Raw genomic sequence first — 20,111 nt, 5'->3', positions numbered from 1 at the left:
AGACTGTACTAGAAGTTCTAGCTAGAACAATTTGGCAGGAGAAAGACATTAAAGGCATTCAAATTGGAAAGGAAGAAGTAAAACTTTCATTATTTGTAGATGACATGATACTATACTTGGAGATGCTGAGAAATCTACAACAAAGTTACTTGAGCTTGTAAACAAATTCATCAAGGTGGTGGGATATAAAGTTAATGTGCAAAAATCAATGACATTTCTATACAGAAGTGAAAAGAACCTCAGTGGAAAGTTAGCTGCCTTTCCTCTGAAGAACTAACAAAATAAATCCCCTTTTATTAAAAGCCAATCCATCTTGGTGTGTTGCATTCTGGCAACTAGCAAACTATAACAGATTTGGTACCGGAGAGTGGGGTGCTGCTGTGGTTTGCAAATACCAGATATGTTGGAATGTTTTTTTTTGATGGCTAAGGGGAAGATTTTGGAGGAACTGTGAAGAGAATGATAGAGAAGTCCTGGAGTACTTGAAGAGACTGTTGGTGTAAACAGAACTACTGCCAATCTGGACAAAGGGGGTCTCAAAGGGACAAATTAGAGTGTGTAGAGTGAGAACCATGGAAGCTCAGATCTGAAGCCAAGAAACCTCAGCCAGGAGAGTGGACCCACTCATATGCATGGAGAGAGTGAGTTTACCCTGAAGGGCAAGGATGAGCCTCCCACCTTGTTGCAGTGGAAGAGTTGTGCAGCCTCAGGCCTTGGAGAAGGTAGGGCATGCTCCTTGAGGGACTGGGGAGAGCCTGGCTGCCACCACATGAGGGGTTGAGCATGTGCCCTGAAAATGGCAGAGAGCCCAGGGGTGGCCCTGATGCCTGGAGAGAGTGGAGTCAAGAAAAATGTGGTCTCCTCAATGTTCCCTGAGGGTGATTTGGAAAGAGGTGGGCACTGCATAAGCCCTTGGAAAGGGTGGGGTTACCACTTTCTAAAGCCGAAGGAAAAATGACTTTCAAACTTTGAAATCCAATGGTGTTTGCCCTGCAGGTTTTCCTTCCAGTTTCTCCCTATGGATCCTGTGACTGTCCTCCTTTGCATATTGGCATCAGATAACTTGTTTTGAGATTCACAGGTCCACAGCCAGAAAAGAATTTTTTGCACCTGTTTAAGGTGATGCGAGTAGTTGCCAAGTTGACAAGAGGTGGACATGTAGTTAGAGTCAGTTGTCAACTTGGCCAGGTGAAGCCACCTACTTCTGTTGCTGTGGATATGAGCCAATGGTACCTGAACCTCATCTGTTGCTGATTACATCTGCAGTTGGCTAGGAGGTGTGCCTGCTGCAATGAATGATGTTTGACTTAATTGGCTGGTGCTTAAATGAGAGAGCGCAACATAGCTCAGCCCAAGCAGCTCAGCATACCTCATCTCAGCACTCGCAGCTCAGCCCAGGCCTTTGGAGATGCAGAAAGAAATTATCCCAGGGAAAGATGTTAGAACCCAGAGGCCTGGAGAGAAGACCAGCAGAGACCATCCTGTGCCTTCCCACATAAGAAAGAACCTCAGTGGAAAGTTGGCTGCCTTTCCTCTGGAGAACTAACAAAATAAATCCCCTTTTATTAAAAGCCAATCCATCTCTGGTGTGTTGCATTCTGGCAGCTAGAAAACTATAACAAGAAGCAATGACCTAACAGGAGTCAGTTAAGGAAAAATTTCCATTCAAAATAGCCACTAAAATAATCAAATACTTAGGAATGAACTTAACTAGGGGCATAAGGATTTGTACATAGAAAACTATATAACATTGCTAAAAGAAATCAAAGAAGATCTATAAATAGGTGGAAAGACATTTACTGCTCCTGGATAGTAAGGCTAAATATAGTTAAGATATCAGTTCTACACAAATTGATCTACAGATTCAATGCAGTACCAATTAAAATTCCAACAACCTTCTTTGAAGACTTGGAAAAGTTAGTTACCAAATTCATCTGGAAGGGAAAGAGACCCCGAATAGCTAAAAGCAGCCTAAAAAAAGATGAAGAAAGTGGGGGGATTAACATTTCCTGACTTTAAAACTTATTATAAAGCCACAGTGGTCAAAATATTTGGAAATCACATATCGGACAAAGGTTTGATATCCTGCATAGATAAAGAAATCATACAGCACAACAACAAAAGAACAGACAACCCAACTATAAAATGGGCTAAAGATATGAATAGTTATTTTTCTGAAAAGCAAATACAGATGGCTCAAAAGTACACAAATAGATGTTCATTTTTATTGACTATAAGGGAAATGCAGATCAAGACTACAATGAAATACCACCTCACACCTATAAGAATGGCTGCTATTAAGCAAACAGAAAGCTATAAATGTTGGAGAGGATGTGGAGAAATTGGGACAGTTTTACACTGCTGGCGGGAATGTATAATAGTACACCACTATGGAAGACACCTTAGCAGTTCCTTAGGAAACTACATATTGAGTTGCCCTAGGACCCAGCAATAGCACTACTTGGTATATACCTAGGACAGCTGAAAGCAGTGACACAAACAGACATTGACACGCTGATGTTCATATTCACAATCACTAAAAAATGGAAAGAATTCAAATGCCCATCAACAGATGAGTGGATTAACAAAATGTGGTATATACATTTGATGGAATATTATGCAGCAGTAAGATGAAACAACGTCCTAAAGCACATGAAAAGATGGATGAGTCTTGAGGACATATTGCTGAGTGAAATAACCTATACAAAAAAAAGATAATGTATGCGCTGGTTTGAAAGGATGTGTGTCCCCTAGAAAAGCCATGTTTTAATAAAAATCCCATTTCATAAAGATAGAATAATCCCTATTCAATACTGTATGTTTGAAACTGTAATCAGATCATCTCCCTGGAGATGTGATTTAATCAAGAGTGGTTGTTAAGCTGGATTAGGTGACGACATGTCTCCCCACCCATTTGGGTGGGTCTTGATAAGTTTCTGGAGTCCTATAAAAGAGGAAACATTTTGGAGAATGAAAGAGATTCAGAGAGAGCAGAGCAGAATGACATAACCACAAGAAGCAGAGTCCACCAGCCAGCAACCTTTGGAGATGAAGAAGGAAAATACCTCCCCGGGAGCTTCATGAAACAGGAAGCCAGGAGAAGAAGCTAGAAGATGATGCCATGTTCGCTATGTGCCCTTCCAGATGAGAGAGGAACACTGACCATGTTCACCACGTGCCTTTCCAGATGAGAGAGAAACTGTGACTGTGTGTGCCATGTGCCTTCTCACTAGAGAGAGAGACCCTGAACTTCATCGACCTTTTTGAACCAAGGTATCTTTCCCTAGATGCCTTTGATTGGACATTTCTATAGACTTGTTGTAATGGGGACATTTTCTTGGCCTTAGAACTGTAAACTAGCAACTGATTAAATTCCCCTTTTTAAAAGCCATTCCATTTCTAGTATATTGCATTCCAGCAGCTAGCAAACTAGAATAATGTATGACTCCACTTTTATGGCCATGGTAAAGGTAAAATGAGAGGCTTATTGTACAGAATATAGGGGACATAGAGATGCACAGAAGCTAGAGATGGGTGAATGGTTAGCTAACGAGACTGAATTCAAATGTAAGGGAATAGATAGAAGTGAAGGCTGTTCTCTGGTGGGTCTATAAGTAATATTACCATATTGAACATGAACAAGATTGAAAGTGGTTGTATAGACCTATGTGTCCCACTGATTAAACTAGAAATATAAATAAGTTCTTGGAAGATCTATTTCAAAGGTATGATTTATGTACAAAGACTACTTAAGTCCAGGATACAGGGAGAAAACTGCTATTGCATGCTGTGGGCTATGTTTAACAGGAAAACATCAGCAGAACCACAGCAAAAGCAGAGGTAAATAATGTAGGGAGGAACAAGAGTCAAGGGGAGGTTTAGATTCCCTATTTGGTGAAGATTTGTCTATTGGTTAACTTTCTCTTGGGAACAATGAAATTATCTAAACTTGAGAGTGTTGATGGACTGTGGACTTTGGGCACTATACATGATAGCTAGTGAATGCAGGTGGCTGAAGGATGCACTGACTGAGAAGTAGATTGGTTAACGATAATTGAATATCATGCTGCTACAAAAGGAATGAAGTCAGGAGGCATGCAACAATGTGAATGAACCTATGCGTCATTTAGTGAGGCAAAACAAGCCAGAAATGAAAGTACAATTGATTGTATGGTCTCCTTTAGAAAATGCTTATAAGAAAACAGGGGTCTAGATTGTAAGCTTTTATTGCAGACACATTTATTTCTGGATTTTGAGAAGTTGTTTTATATATCTATAACCTGGTATTTAGAGATACGAACAAAGCCGATCAGGTCAGTATTAAGGTAATTCAGAACACAGGAGTAAAGAAGACCTTGTCTGTATTTTAGAACCACACCTACTCTTTTTTTATTTTTTTAACATGGGCAGGCACCGGGAATCGAACCCAGGTCCTCGGGCATGGAAGGCAAGCACTCTTACCTGCTGAGCCACTGTGGCCCACTCCACCTACTCTTTGAGACCAAAGGAAGAAAGGTTTATTTTGTCTGAACCCGAAATTTTCTGTAGCACATAACCTAACTCAAACCATCTGGATAACTCATTTGAACAATTGAAACGCAGGGTGCCCAGAATAAAAATGAGGGCCTTTAATCCTGCATAGCTTAATGTAATGCCTGGATACATCCTAAACTATATTAAGCAGATAATCAAAAAGTATTGGCAAAGTCCCTTGAGGGATGGGAGAAAAAATATGGAACTATTAAACCTTACCATCAGGGAATCCCCTGATACTGTGTCAAACATTAGGGACACCCAAATCAATAGTCCAAGCCCTTGATCTTAAGGCTTACTCTTGTGAATCTTATGTAGGCAGTGGAGAAGCTTAGCCTACCTAAGGTGTGCCTAAGAGTTACTTCTGGAGGGCCTCTTTTGTTGCTCAGATGTGGCCTCACTCTCTCTAAACCCAACTGTGTAAGTGAAATCATTGCCCTCCTCCCTACATGGGACATAATATACAGTGGTGAAAGTCTCCCTGGCAGCATGGGATGACTCCCAGTTATGAATCTGGCCCTGGCACCATGGGATCAACAATTCCATCCTGACCAAAAGGGGGAAAAGAAATGTAACTATTAAAAGAAGTGTATCAATGGCTGAGAGAGCTCAAATAGAGTTGAGAGGCTACTCTGGAGGTCATCTTATGCAAGCTGAAGTTAGACATTGCTGCCTATCATATCTTGCCAACCTCCAGTCAAAACCATTCCAGTCAATCCTAAAGAACACCTAGGGCAATATATAAGATTCTACAAAGATTCCATGCACTAGGGTAATTTCCAGAAAACTACAACCTCCAGATGGGTCCCTGGACCAGATGAGTCCTGAAACTTAGAGGGTCCAGCCTCTCCCAAATCAGCTGGTTCCATCTTCCTATCCCATACTATTGACAGCCCCTTCCAGAATGAATAAGTTAGAATGAGAATAGTCCAAACATCCCTAAATAGTGGAATAGAAAGATTAAAGGCGATAGTGGAGTTATACATAGAAGATAGGACTTAACAAATGAATATGAATGCTGAACCATTAAATTGATATCTCTTTTAGTCTCCAGTATTTTAGAACAGCTAGAAGTAAAAACCTAAAGTTATGAAATTGTTACCCATGTCAAGGTCTGAAATATGTTCTACAACTAATTGTGGCACTGTGCTTTGAAATTTATAGCTTTTTTGTATATATGTTATTGTTCACAAAAAAGAAGAAAAAAAGTCATGTGATGATAGAAAAAGTATTTAAGCCCTCCAGCTGCCTATATTCTGAAGCAGTTAGAAGGAAAAATATGACAGGATCTTATGGTAGCCCACAACAGACTCTAGGACCTGTCCTGTAACCACTTGTTGAAGAGTTCCTTGAAAACTATTGCTTTTTCATTGCTTTGTTTTGTATAAATGTTATACTATACAATAAAAAAGTAAAAACAAACAAACAAACAAAAAAAAAACCTTAGGTAAGACTTTGGAATTGTGAATATCTTTCCTCCCCTTGGTCTTATTCATTGGTCAGGAACTTCATTAAAAAGGAGCCAGACTATTAAGCCTTCTTTAGGACTTTAGTGGGAAGACTCAGGATACTTTGCCCTCAAAAGTATGATGCTGTCGTTTCTTTTTGGGGAAGACAATTTTATGAAGTTAAGGAAGTTTTTTCTATTTATGTAATATATGATAAGCTTTGCTGGCCTATCTTATTTGTTAATATATTTTATTTTTATGTACCAATTTCTTTTTAGATACATGGAAGAATCTTGATGGTCCAGTGATCAAACTCTTAAGGTACATCCTAAATTTTCATAGGACTAAATACAATCTCCTGAAGTCAAAGGCAATGGGAAGCTAAGGTTTAAAATGCACAGAGTTTCTGTTTGGGGTGATGGAAAAACTATGGTTATGGATGGTAGTTGTGGTAGCACAGTATTGTGAATGGTTAAAAGGGGAAATGTTGGGTTGTATGTATGTTCCTATAATATATATTTTTTAATCCAACGCAAACAGTGAACCAACCCTAAGATGAATCATGGACTATAGTTACTAGTACCATTATGAAAATATTCTCTCATCAATAGCAACATATGTACCACACCAATACAAAATGTTAATAATAGGGTGGTATATGGGGAATCTGTATTTTATGCATGGATGTTCCATAAACCTACAACTTCTCAAAAAATTAATAAAAACCCAGAAATCAAAGGCAAATTCTGTCAAAGTCTCTCTTTATATACTATTTATACAGCTTTATTGAGGTACAATTGACATACAATAAAGCGCACATGTTTAATGTGTACAACTTGATAAGTCTCAACATGTATACACTTGTGAAACCATCACCACAATCAGGGGAGTGAATACATCCATCACCTCCCAAAGTTTCCTCGTGCCCCCTGGTACTCCTTCTCTTCCCCGTGGCAGGCAGTCACTGATTGGCTGTCACTATATATTAATTTGCATGTTCATGAGTTTTAAATAAATGGAATCATACAACATGTGCTCCTTTTTGCCTGGCTTATTTCCCCCAGCATAGTTATTTTGAAATTGTTATTTATATCAATAGTTCATTCCTTTTTATTGCTGAGTAGAATTCCGTTGGCTGGATACACTATTATTTGCTTATCCCTTCACCAGTCGATGGATGTATAACTTTTTAACGGATACTGAAAAGCTTAAATATATAAGACACTGTCAGATGAAACGAGAGGTATGAGTTGCTGAGACAGCATTCAAGTTCATGCACTGTGGACAGGTGTAACCCATTTCCAGTTTTGTCCTTCCACATTGAATAATTCTTGATGATTACATTTATTTAGCATTTATATCGGGTTAGTCCTGTGTTAACTATTTTTCTAATTGATAATTCCTCATTTCTTTTTTTTACTGTTTCCTGTCTCAATTCATCCTTATTGAGCTTTACCTTTTTCTCATAGTCTATTTTTTTCTGTATTGTTAGTATTTCTTACATGGTTTCTCATAATTCTTACACATGGTTCAATAATTTTGTCCTCTTAAAACATTTATGGTTTTGAATTAATGAGAAAATGTGCAGAAACATGGGCTATATCTATAAAAATGAACTAATTACCTATCACCTCTCATTTCCCAAAGCTGTAATTAATAGGTATGCTTTCACTCCATTGCTAGATTCTGGAGTCTTGATGGACAGGAGTGGTTGACTGTCTATCAATCTCTCTCTCTCTCTTTATCTAATATATCCATACCTATCTATCTGTTTATCTTTCTATCTATCTATTTAATCTTCAAAGGGAATTATTTTTCCCTATGATTTGGTAGAATTTGCCCTACTGGTCTGTGGAGAAATAGGAGAACCTGAAAGTCAGGTAGAAGTTTTACTATAACATGGATACTGAACGGTAGACAAAATGTTGATCATTGTTCAAGTTCTATGATTAACACATGGGCATTTGTCTACTATTCTCTCTACATTTATGTATCTTTGAAAATTTCTTTAATGAAAAGTTTTTAATGCTGAATTTTATCAGATTTTTAAAAATCTATTGACATGATCATATGAATTTTCTCAAAGAATTAATGAAGTAAATTATGTTAATGAATTTCTTAATTTTGAATCACTCTTACATTACCAAGGTAAACTATTTTGGGGCCTAATATATGATTATTCTTTTATACTGCTGACTTTGATTTGGTAACATGCTGTCAGGAATTTTCTTTACCTATCTATCTACCTACCTACCTATCATCAATCTTTATCATCTTTATTTCTATATTGATCAATCATCTTTCTCTAGCTATGTATCTGTTAATCATCTATCTCTTCTCATGAGGGAATTATTTAATTATTTTTAATTAAATTCATTAAAATTAAATTAATTTTAAAATTTAAATTAATTAATTAAAATTAAATTAATTAAATAATTATTTAATTATTTTAAGTGATTTGCCTAAAATTACTGGACCCTTTTAGGAGTGACTGCTTATTGACTATATTTTCAATTTCTTCTTTGATTTCTGTCTTCTCATACTTTTTTTCTCTTTCTGAGCCAATATAGTATTTGTCATTTCCTGAAAAAGAAACATCCACTTTATCTAGTTTTTAAATTACTGGAACTTATTATTATTAGCTATCTCATAATTAGCAGAGTGAGATACTTTCAATTACTCCACGCTTATTTAAAAGACAAATACATCTTTTGCCCATTTTGTAATTGGGTTGTCTGTCTTTTTGTTGTTGAGTTGAACAATCTCTTTATATATTCTGGATACTAGACCTTTATCTGATATATCATTTCTAAATATTGTTGCCCATTGTGTGAGCTGCCTTTTTACTTTCTTGATGAAGTTCTTTGATGCACAAAAGTGTTTAATTTTGAGGAGTTCCCATTTATTTCTTTCTTCAGTGTTCATGCTTTGGGTGTAAGGTCTAGGAAACTGCCTCCTATTTTAAGGTTTATAAGATATTTCCCTATATTTTCTTCTAGTAGTTTTATGGTCTTAGATCTAATGTTTAGGTCATTGATATATTTTGAGTTAATTTTTGTATAGGGTGTGAGATACGAATCCTCTTTCATTCTTTTGCATGTGGATATCCAGTTCTCTAGGCACCATTTATTGAAGAGACTGTTCTGTTCTAGGTGAGTTGGCTTGACTGCCATATCAAAGATCAACTGTCCATAGATGAGATGATCTATATCTGAACACTCCATTTGATTCCATTGGTCAGTATATCTATCTTTAGGCCTGTGCCATGCTGTTTTGACCACTGTAGCTTCATAATACACCTTAAAGTCAGGTAGTGTGAGACCTCCAACTTTATTTTTCTTTCTCAGGATATTTTTAGCTATTTGGGGTACCCTGCCCTTCCAGATAAATTTGGTTATTGGTTTTTCTATTTCTGAAAGGTAATTTTTTTGGATTTTAATTGATATTGCATTGAATCTGTAAATCAATTTAGGTAGAATTGACATCTTAATTATATTTAGTCTTCCAATCCATGAACATGGTATGCCCTTCTATTTATTTAGGTCTTCTGTGATTTCTTTTGACAATTTCATGTAGTTTTCTTCGTATAGGTCTTTTGTATCTTTAGTTAAATTTATTTCTAAATATTTTATGATTTTGGTTGCAATTATAAATGGAATTTTTTTTTAATTTCCCTCTCAGATTGTTCATTACTAGTATATAGAAACATTACAGATTTTTGAGTGCTAATCTTGTAAACTGCCACTTTGCTGTACTCACTTATTAGCTCTAATAGTTTTGCTGTGGATTTTTTGGGGTTTTCAAAATATAGTATAGCATCTGCAAACAGTGAGAGTTTTACTTCTGTCTTTCCAATTTTGATGCCTTAAAAGCACATGAAAAGATGCTCAACTTCCCTGGCAATTATGGAAATGCAAATCAAAACCACAATGAGATATCATCTCACACCCATCAGAATGGCCGTTATCAATAAAACAGAAAATGACAAATGCTGGAGAGGATGTGGAGAAAGAGGCACACTTATCCATGGTTGGTGGGAATGTCAAATGGTACAACCACTGTGGAAGGCAGTTTGGCAGTTCCTCAGGAAGCTAAGTATAGAATTGCCACATGACCCAGCAATACCATTGCTAGGTATCTACTCAGAGGACACGAGAGCAAGGACACAAATGGACATTTGCACACCAAAGTTTATAGCAGCATTATTTACAATTGCAAAGAGATGGAAACAGCCAAAATGTCCATCAACAGATGAGGGGCTAAACAAGCTGTGGTATACACATACGATGGAATATTATGCAGCTGTAAGGCAGAATAAAGTTATGAAGTATGTAACAACATGGATAGACCTTAAGGACATTATGCTGAGTGACATTAGCTAGAAACAAAGGACAAATACTGTATGGTCTCACTGATATGAACTGACATTAGTGAATGAACTTGGAGAATTTTAGTTGGTAACAGGGACCATCAGGAGATAGATATTAGGTAATTGGAGCTCAAGGGATACAGATTGTGCAACAGGACTGATTGTAAAAATTCAGAAACGGAAAGCACAATACTACCTAACTGTAAACAATAATGTTAGAACACTGAATGAAGCTGAATGTGAGAATGATAGAAGGAGGCCTGGGGGCACAAACAAAATCAGGAGGAAAGATAGATGATAAAGACTGAGATGGTATAATCTAGGAATGCCTAGAATATATAATGATAATGACCAGTTGCACAAATTTAAAAATGTTTTTGCATGGGGAAGAACAAAGGAATGTCAATACTGCATGTTGTAGAAAATAGATGGCAATTAATATTTTAAAACTTTAACTTATGTGTGAGACTAAAGAAAAAATGTTTATTTGGTACAAAATTTATATTTTGACTAGTGCATTTCCCAATAACTTATGTGGACAGCTTAATTTAACAACATAATAATTGGAACTTTGAGTGGAGATGAGATTTTGTGGGTTTGTCCAGAGTGATGCCTTGATAAATCCCAGAATGATTTGAACAGTGAGTAAAAAAGTATTTGCAAGTCCCCTTGGGGGAATGGTGAAAAAGGGGGAAAATTCAACTTCCCCAAGTGGAGAATTCATGATATTATCACAAGCAGTGGGGACAACCAAAGCAATAGGCTGAGACCCCAATCTTGGGGTTTGTTCATAAGAAACTTAACCCCCTAAAGGATAGGCTAAGCCACTTAAAATTAATCCTAACAGTCACCCCCAAGAGCACCTCATCTGTTGCTTAGATGTGGACTCTCTCTCTCTCAGCCAACAAGATGAGCAAACTCACTGCCCTCCCCCTCTCTATGTGGGACATGACTCCCAGGTGTGGACCTTTCTGGCAATGTGGGACAGAAATCCTAGAATGAGCTGGGACTCAGCATCAAGGGATTGAGAAAACCTTCTCAACCAAAAGGGGAAAGAGTGAAATGAGACAAAATAAAGTGTCAATGGCTGAGAGATTCCAAATAGAGTTGAGAGGTTATCCTGGATGTTATTCTTACCCATTAAATAGATACCACCTGTTTAGTTAAGGTGTAATGGAGAGGTTGGAGGGAACTGGCTGAAAATGTAGAGCTGTGTTCCAGTAGCCATGTTTCTGGAAGATGATTGTATAATGATAAACTTTTGCAATGTGACCGTGTGGTTGTGAAAACCTCGTGTCTGATGCCCCTTTTATCTATCTTAGTGATAGACGAGTAAAACATATGGATTAAAAATAAATAAATAATATAGGGAACAAAGGTTAAAATAAATTTAGTAGATTGAATTGCTAGTGATCAATGAAAGGGAGGGTTAAGGGGTATGGTTTGTATGAATTTTTTTCTGTTTTCTTTCAATTTCTTTTTCTGAATTGATGTACATGTTCTAAGAAATGATCATGATGATGCATTACAGTTATGTGATGATAAAAAATAAATAAATAAAATTTAAAAACCTAAAAAAAGGACAAATATGTGGCTGCATATGGAGAGTGCATATTTAGTGTCACAAGCATTTTGCAGAGTAAATAATTTTTTTCAGTAATGTCTAATTTAATACAAAGTCTAATAATATATAATAAGTGAATGTTAGTTGCTACCTATTTAGGTGATTGAAAAAATATCCCCCTGGTGTATATGCTGATGCAGCTAGTTCTTTTAGATATGATAAATTATCTGTTTGACCAAACTAGCGTCACACATCTCTTCTTTTCCTTAACTCTTTCTGTGGGAGAATGCAATACACATTTCATTTCCATTTGCTCTTTCTAAATAATGCAGAAGGAGTGTTTCTCTGGCACTGCCATTCTTCTCCTTTTCTTTTTTTCTGAGCGGGGTGAGGTGTGCACATTATCATCTCTGGCGTAGACTGCTGGGCAACGTTCCTTTTCGGTTGGGGTGACTGAAGCAGGCCATACACATCATCCTTCGGTAACCCCCAGGATCCCAAGGCTGAGAACTCAGATGACAGTAAAGCCTATGTAAACAATCTCAGACGCTTTATTCTAGAATTTATGGCAGTTCAAAAGCAGACTGTGATAATGGGAGTAGTACAGACTGGCTGCTTATTAGATATTTCAGATCTTCAGCAAGAGCTGCTCCTACTGAGGCATGGGGTTTCCAAATTCCTAGGAACCTGACATCTATGAGGGCTTGTTTTCAAAATTCAACTGAAAGCAAGGAAAACTCTTCATCTGAATCACCATCTGTTAGTAAGCTGGAGTCAAAAACAGTGATGTTAGAAAAATTTTTTAGCCTAACTGAAATGAGCTCAGAAAGGTTATTATCTTCTTGTAAACTTAAACTCGGTGGTTAGATTCTATCAATAGCTATTTTCATTATTGTTTCCAAGTTCTGACAATAGCCATGATTTTCAGAATTGTATATACTGGGAATACGAAGAAATGTCAAGTAATATGTGGGGAAAAAAATCTCCCATCTCTTGAGGCCCAAGACCTGAGTTCTGGCTCTACAAGTGTATAGGATAACAAATGAGACCACAGTGAAGGAGCATTGAAGACTCTAAAATGACAAATTCACAACCCTCAGAGACCCTCACAAACTTTATCCCACCATCTGGGCTACCCAAGGGCCTGAAGAAATTAGACTAGAATATAAGGAAATTGGAGAGGACAAATTCCCCTGGTAGAGATCCAAATCCACTTTTATAACCCCCAAGCCATTTTTGTTTTAACTGTCCCTTTGGACAGTACTGCGAGGAGAGGATGGCTGTTTCTGGAAGGAGAACCTCTGTTAATTGGCTTTTTTTCAGAGCAAAGTGGTTCTCCTCAGTGCTACCTCTGTTATCTGCTTTAGATGCCACTGAGAATTGAATCACCCCCCCCCCCCAAAAAAGGCAGGTTTGGGTCCTAATCCTTGATCCTGTGGGTGTGAACCCATTTATAAATAGGACCTTGAAGAAATTATTAGTTAAGGTGAGGCCCAAGCTGAAAGAGGGTCAACCTGAATCTAATATGGTTGGAGTCCTTATAAACAAAGTAAATTGTAAATGGAAAAGGACACAGAGAGAAGCTGGAAGTCAGCAGGAACTTGAAAGAGAAATGAGAAGACATAGCGTATAATGGGAAAGCCAAAGAATCCAAGATTGCCAGCCAGCCAAAACACTGCTGCCCTGAGAGAAAGCAAATCTCCTAGCCTCTGAAACTGTGAGAAAAATTCCCATTGTTTAAGCCAATGTACTATGGGGTATTTGTCATGGCAGCCTGACAACTAACACAGATGTTAATTTTAAACATCTTAAGAAGTTTTAGCTTCTTTGCTATGTATAAGCAAAATAATTTATTTTAAAAATGTTTAGGAATAAAAACAAAATACAAAATACACACAAAAATGTACACACAACGTGTGTGTGCACATGCAAAGAACACACACACACAAAATAGAATTCTCCCAGAAAGGGACGGGAGAGTGTACATTTACTGAACTTCAACGAAGCAAATTTACTAACATTAAATATACTTATTGAAATGACTGAACTCAATCCAGGTGGTTCAGGGCTTAGTCTAATCTAATCTAATCTAGTGGCCCATAGCGATATAGAGGCTGCTAAGTCAGTGGTTGAAGGTGGGTGCTCCAACTCTAAGTACTAAAAAGTTAACAGTCACACCCAGAACAGAAAAAGCCAACTCTTTAGACAGCAAAGGGTTAGGTCAACCATGATTTTTTTTCCCTCTTAAGACCAAGACAAATACTTGCTATTCTTAGTTGTATCTCTGGAATATGTGATAAATTATATTTAAAAAACCCTGACTATATAAAACTACATATTTGCAACTCTTACGATAGTCTAGTCCTTTCATAAAACTGACCTCGTGCTCTTTAAATATGTGCAATTTTGCCCAGAAAGAAAGCAGCCCCCATTTTTGCCTTTCTTCCCCATTCTTCAAGATTGGATGAAGGATCTCCACATTCCTTACTGGATTTCTGGTGTAAATTTTTATCTACCACTTGGAAAGAGGCTACTTACTTATCAGGCTGCTTTAAACATTTTGGCATAGTCAGTCTAGAATTTATACCTAGCAAAACTGACATGAGAGAGAGAGAGAAAGAGAGGGAGAGCATGCAAGTAAGAAAGAAAGAATGTTGTTTTCAGAAATACAAAGTTTAAGAGAGCGTATCACTCATATATCCTGCCAAATAAAGCTATTAAATAATTATTTTAGCAAGGAAATGAAATCTAAGAGGAGGTGTAGGATACAGGAAACAACAGTGAGTATAGAATTTGATAAAATGTGACACTAAATTTAAGTACTGACTGCAAAGATGGGTCTTGCATATTTGCTTAAATGTAGAAATCTTTTGAAGGTCCTTTAAAAAGTCAGGTGATCATCACGAACATGAAGGATATAGTGTTGTTACAACAGGGTACTAAATAAGATGTTTCCTATCATCTCAGGATTATCAAAGTCTCCTAAATTTCTAAAGGTAAGGCCAATGGGTGATACATGCCCACACATTCTAGACACATCTGGGTAAAGCTTATTAAGAGGATTAATATAAGCTACACATCTCTAATCTTGGGAATATTTTAGAGAAAAGGAGATTCCATTGGAGGTAGTTTGTAGGAGTAGAGGGCATAATGCCATTTTCCCTTCCTTCTCCCAAGCCAAATGATGGGACTAGCAACAGAACCACTCAGAGATATTGGAAGAATCTTGCCAAGAAAGAAGACTGGTATTTCAGTCTCTGGTTGGACATTTTCTGAACCTTAGAAACTCAGATGCCACCTTTATGCTGGTCCTCCCTGCAGAGGGAGAATATTTGGTAGAACCTTGCAGGGCCTGGCAGGTATAGAGATTGTACTTCACTCTGGTCTGGAAAAGACCTAATTCTAGAGGTTGGTTGGAACATGAGATCTAGGAGGAAGAGCAATAGTTAAGGTGCACTACTGGCATGGATGGGTGAGTATTTCCCTGAGCCAAGTGCATGACACAGAAGGTAGCCACGTTGAATCTTTTTGAAAGGATCCCATTCAAGAGGCTATCTACTGGGGCAAGAGGACCTCAAGGGGATACTATAGAGACAGCAACTAAGGGGGAGCTATTAAGAACTCAGTCAGAAAAAGGGGAATATCTATGGGGGAGGGAGCTGTGCCAGAACTCCACTGACGGAATTGAAAACACCACCTCTGCTCTTGATCTTGCTGGATCCAAATCAGCAAAGGGACTAATTGAGAGAGAGCGAGGAAGGAAGAGAAGATATCTTTCTATTCTCTCTCCATGGCTGGTCTGATGACTTTCTAAAGGCCTGAGCTAGGCGAGGATGAAATGGAATTGGATGAAGTTGAAATTGTGATTTAGATGGCACTAAATTTTGTAATGAGTTCTGTTTTAAAATGAGACTGTTCTTATACTGATATTGACCTGAAAAGCTATGTGTTCTGCTCAAGATAGAGTCAAGGAGGAGAGGAAGGAAGCTTCAGCAGTGTTGAAGTGGTGGTGGTAAAAGAGTAAATTCACTAATTGTTTGCATTCGATTGAATGTGTTTAGTTAGCGAAGAATATAAAGAAATAATATTATATCTAACATGCACTAATGAACAAGAGGCACAGGCGGCATATGTCTGGGGGCAGGGAAAAATAAGAGCTGAGACCAAAAGAAGAAGGAATTTTAGTGGAGAAAAAAGGACAGAATAGTCTAATCTGAGTAAGTTGGTCTAAAGTGCCAAGGTGAAGATCATAAAATTGGGTTGATAGCAATGAGCTAAAACAGGAGGTAGCAGAAACTAGGAAGTCATGGGACCAAAGGCTGGTTAGTGAGGAAAGTAGCTATATTCACACAGCCTTTATCTGAAACCAGAAGAATGGCCTTGATTTCCATGTAAAAATGAACCATAATGTGTAATGAGGAATAAGGAGCTTCTTGGAGGTGATTTTGATGCTTCTACCCAGAATGGTCATTGGCATTAGCCTCAGGATGATTGAGTACTTAATCTGGATCAGTTGACCAAGCAACTTGATAATTTATTTATGATATCATTTTAAAGGTTATCATAAAAAGATGAAAATAACCCATGCACATGGGAAGAAAAAGAATACAATTCTAAAGGATTCCCAACAAAAGTCGTTTGCTAGAGGAAACCATCATCTTCTACTTTTGTACATCCTTCCAGATATGCATATAAACATACACATTTTTTAAGAACTTGGAAGCACACTATTCAACTGTTCAGTTCTATTTTTTCACCAGACAAGGTATCTTGAAATTCTTTTCACATTAGAAAATGCAGGTCTAGTTCTCAGACCATCATGAGTTAGGTTTTCTCCAATTTAGAACAATCCCAAAAGCTTTGGGCCTCAGAAAAAACAGATACACAACCAAAATGCTTTTTTTCTAAAAGTATCATCAATATGTGGATTTGCTTATATAGTATTTGGGGCATATCAAGTTTATACATTCATTCGTTCATTCATTCATTCATTGAATGAGAACGTGTAGAAAAGCGGATGACCTGTGAAGAGTTGAAGAAGATCTCTCTAGTCCTTTTAGTGTACCATACGTAGAAAATATAGTTTCATTCATATCATAGCTGAAAGCTTCAAGTTGATAAGCAACCTTCAAGGCAGACTAAGAGAAATAACAGTTCATATTTTACTGGACTTTATAGATCACAAGAGATTTTATGTACATGACCTCATTTCATCCTTCCCATAACTGTGAGCAAGGCAAGGCAGAGGCCAGTTCTATTTTTTAGGTAAAGAAAACCCAGACTTACGGCAGCTTAACTCTTCTCCCTGAAGCCACACAATGACCTGTAACCCTGTCACCAAGCTCCTATTCCAACTCTTTCTTTCTCTTGTGTCTGTTGAAATATGATAATATTTCCAGTTATGATGTTCGCTTTTTCTTCAACATGACTTATTCTGTTTACTTTTTTGTCAGGCCACGGAAGTTAAGTGATTTGTCCCTACTCACATAACTATGTAACAGTCTATGGGGTACCACCAGAATGCCATAAACCACAAACTCCTAATCAAACACACCATTGTTATTCTTTCTTTCCAATATATCAGGCTGTCTCCCAGGAGCCTGCACATATTTTTTTTTTCTTTTAAGTTTGGACTGAAACATTTTAATCTAATAGCAGCGTACATAACACTTTTCAGGGAACAGTCACAGCTCAAAAAGAACTTCCCTGCAAATTTTAAAAAGTTCCTGGAAGTAACCAGATGTACTACAGGCTGGCCCCCCTACTGTGGGAAGGAGAGCAAGTGAGGTGGGAAAAGCTCCATGGTCTGCCTTTGGGTCACTCATAGATCCAGTCCTAAGCATGGCTCTTATAATCTACCAGTTTCTCAGGGTGAAACCACAAGCCAATCTCCTCTGCATTCTCCATGGAATCATGGCTATGAATGATATTCCTGCCAGCTTGGATGCAAAAGTCCCCACAGATGGTCCCAGGCCTGGAGTTGGCAGGGTTAGTCTCTCCAAGCATTACTCTGCCTATCTTCACCCCATTCAGACTCTCCCAGACCATGGCAACCACTGTCCCTGAGTGCACGTACTTCACCAGGCCAGCATAGAATGGAAAGTCCTTCAGGTCAATGCAGTGTTCCTTGAGGAGGTCTTCAGAAGCCTGCAAGAATTTCAGACCAACCAGGCAGAATCCCTTCTACTCAAAAAGCTTGATGCTCTCTCCCACAAAGCCCCATTGAACTCCATCAGGCTTGATGGCAATGAATGTGTGCTCGATGTTGGCCATGGTCCCCTCCAGTCGCCTGGGCTTCAACTCTGTCTGCTGCCGCCCTGCACATATCTTTTAAATAAACTTTAACATGCATGTTATGCATGCACATCCATCTGTAGACATTCCAATCGATTTTTAACATTTCCTTTGGCTTGAATGCAGAAGTCATTTGCAAATGAAATCAACAGATGTAGGACCTCACCAAAGGCAGGGCATTAACTTAAACTTCAGCTTGAAAATACAGTAACTAATTTTAAGCAAAAAGCAATACCCTAAGTCAAACAGGAATATAAACTGGCAAACATTCAGCTATGTTTCTATCCAGTACACAGGGATACGTTAGAAGTCAGTTTCCATACTTGTGGCAGTGAGCTCTTAATAAATGTTTGCTACATTATTCCTATTTTACAAGTAGGGATTTGAGTTTTGTGGTTTGCATTGATATTTATGAATGGGATGTTCATTCGCTTCAGGAGATTCTACCTTTCTTTTGTTTTTTCTTTTTTTGGGGGGAGGGGCCTTCCCTGCTCAGTTTGAATATTCTTGCTCTGCTTTCAGTTTAACTGATCTAGAAAGATTTTCACCTACTTTAATGCATGAAACATTGGAATCTCCTATCCTTTAGGTAAAACCCATGAAATAATGATCTAAGGTTTTTTGAGGGGATAAATCTTCCACTGACTTTTTATTATATATATATATATATATTTTTTCCAATTCAAATTTTTCTACTTCTTTATGCTTGATATTTTAAGTTTATATTTTCTCAGAGAAGTATCTGTTTTATCTAAGTTTTTCAAATATAGTCGCATAAATTTGTAATAGTATTTGCTTTTGATTTTAAAAACTTTCTGTCTGTGGTTATGTACCATGACTCATTTCTGATGATTTGGGGATTTCTGTCCTCTTACATTAGTCAGTTTTGCTGAAAGTTAGTCTATAGTTCTGTTTTCTAAAAAACTGCTTTGGATTTTATGGATCCATTTGTTGTTTTTGTTTGCTGTAAATTTCATTAATTTCTACTTTCATGTCCATTAATTCTTTATCTACTCTATTTAAAATTACTCTGTCTTTTCTCCTAGCCTCTTGTGCTAGATTCTTAATTTATCCTCAGCATCACTGTTTTCTAAAAAATGCATTTGGGGTTGTACATTTTTATTCAATTACTGCTTTAATCTAAACCTATGAGTTTTGATATGCAGCACTATCATTGTTATTCATTTCAAATAGTTCTAATTTCTGTTAAGATTCTTATTTTAGAACATTATTTTAAACTACTCAACTCTTCTGTCATTATTTTATCATGATTTTTTGCATTCTTATTAGAAAATGTGACTTGTATGATTTTAACATTTTTAGCATATTGAGATTCTCTTTGTAGCCTTATCATGGCTTTAAAAAAAAATACCTATAGCTACCTATACTTTTATTATTTCCAGAATGCCATATGTGGTAGATGGAATGATGTACTCCAATTTAGACAAGTTCTTAATCTTAATCTTCATTCCTGTGGGTGTGAAACCCATTCTCAATAGGGCCTCTTGAAGAAATTATTATTTTTAGTTAAGGTATGGCCCAACTGAATGAGGGTGGGTGTGAATCCATGTTACAGGAGGCCTTATAAAGAGAAGAAGCCAGAAGACAGAGTCAGAGAGGGCCACAGGAAAGGACAAGAAGTTGGAAGTAGCAGAAATCAGAAGAGCAGACACAGGGAGAGAGGATATTGTGTGTGTCCTCAATTAGTTTATAAGGACCTCTGTGAGAGAAGATCCATGCATGCACCATGGGCTGCAGAGATAGAAGCCAAGGAACCCTGAGAACTTTGGTGAGCCAGCACCGGAGGGCAGTAGAGTTTGGGGAGAAAGTGTGGCCTCACTGATGCCTTGATTCTGAATCTTTGAGCCAATAAATGCCTGTAGTAAAGCCAAACACAGTTTGT

General features: G+C 37.5%; 1 protein-coding gene and 1 pseudogene across 1 annotated transcript in view; both read right to left on the bottom strand.

Moving 5' to 3' along the window:
- RGS20 (regulator of G protein signaling 20) overlaps positions 1-20,111 on the bottom strand; it is a 79,895-nt gene that overhangs the window by 23,173 nt on the left and 36,611 nt on the right. The gene's annotated exons all lie outside the window — the stretch shown is intronic.
- Positions 17,732-18,188, bottom strand: LOC143686239 (nucleoside diphosphate kinase A pseudogene; annotated as a pseudogene).

Source organism: Tamandua tetradactyla, chromosome 6 (assembly GCF_023851605.1).
Source record: "Tamandua tetradactyla isolate mTamTet1 chromosome 6, mTamTet1.pri, whole genome shotgun sequence".
Classification (NCBI taxonomy): Eukaryota; Metazoa; Chordata; class Mammalia; order Pilosa; family Myrmecophagidae; genus Tamandua; species Tamandua tetradactyla.
The sequence above is the reverse complement of the archived record's forward strand: the minus strand, read 5'-3'. Positions and strand labels throughout refer to the sequence as shown.